The sequence below is a fragment of the Saimiri boliviensis genome, chromosome 8, assembly GCF_048565385.1.
Source record: "Saimiri boliviensis isolate mSaiBol1 chromosome 8, mSaiBol1.pri, whole genome shotgun sequence".
Classification (NCBI taxonomy): domain Eukaryota; kingdom Metazoa; phylum Chordata; class Mammalia; order Primates; family Cebidae; genus Saimiri; species Saimiri boliviensis.
Window position 1 is genome coordinate 65128784 of NC_133456.1, and position 1392 is coordinate 65130175.

Consider the following 1392-nt stretch of genomic DNA (forward strand, 5'->3'; position numbering starts at 1 on the left):
CATATAAATGACATAGCCACCACCTTTTAATTTTATTACTTAATGGGAAAGACTGGCCAACCAGCTAGGGATCTACCCAGTGTGGTAGGTATCCTCATGATGATGTGGTGTGCTATGGGATCACTGAGAAAACATACACATGGGTATTAGACACATTTTATGAAAGAAAGGAATACTCTGGTAGAGTTATAAAAGGCAGTGATAATAAAAGCACACATTTATTGAGAGTGTTCTAAGTCCTGATAGGTGATAATAGTTTACCTGCATTATTTGGTTTACTAACAAGAACCTGATACAATATCATCTATTAATATCTCCATTGGCAGGTGTAGAAAGACTTAGTTTGAACACTTTCCCAAATATGAGTAAGAATTAGCAAATGGAGAAAGAGGAATGGAATAACAAATACAGGAAGAGACTATAAAAGCTGGAGAAGGTGTGCTACTGAGGGGAACCTAATGAAGTCTATTCTTAAAGTTAGATCCTGTGGGTATACCAGGGGATGAGGGCAGAGGGGAAACCAGAAGCCAGGTCATAAATGGTCATGTATATAATATTAGGTAGCTTAAGAGAAAATGGAAATCTTCTGAAAGATATTGAGCAGGATATTACCTGATCTGATTTGTGTTTTAAGGGGAAAAAAAGTCAACCTTTAATGAGTTACAAAGACACAAGACAAGATTCCATGAGTCACAGTTATGCAGGTTTTTTTTTTTTGCTGTGTATTAACCTATTTTCTCTTGGCCCCAAACCTATACTCTATCTGTTCCTTTGTGCTACTGGGCTTGGAATGCTGAAAACTATAATTCTTTTTTTGTCCAGCTGGTTCCCTATTAGGTTTTCCAGTAAAGAAACAGAGTGACATGCAGAAAGACTCAAAGGGGGTTTGTTAACTTACTGCTTTGTTCCTTTAAGTGCTGTCATCTCAGCAATGGCCCTTCACCCTGGCAGAAACAGTTTGTTATAGTCTCTAGCTTTTGTCATTGCTTTCAGAAACCAGGCTTCTCATGATGAAGACTGAAATTAAGGCAGAAGCAGCAAATGTACCATGTCAATTTTTTATGAAAAAATTAGATAAATCGTTTTTCTTATAAGTTATTAAGAAAGCTAATTAAATTTTTAGAAATCCAACAGGCAGTTATACAACCTGAATGAAGTTTATAACATCTTAGTCATTGGATGTATAGGTAAGATATTTCATAAATTCATTTACTCACATATACATTCATTCATTTAAAACGATTTGTTACAGCCTTCAATGTGCCAGAGCACTTAGTTGTGTGGATACAGCTGTTAATAGACAGAAAATATTCATTCTCTTGTGCAGCTGACGTTTCAATGCAGAGAAAGGCAAAGAAACCAATAAGCAAATTTATAAATAAAATAGTATAC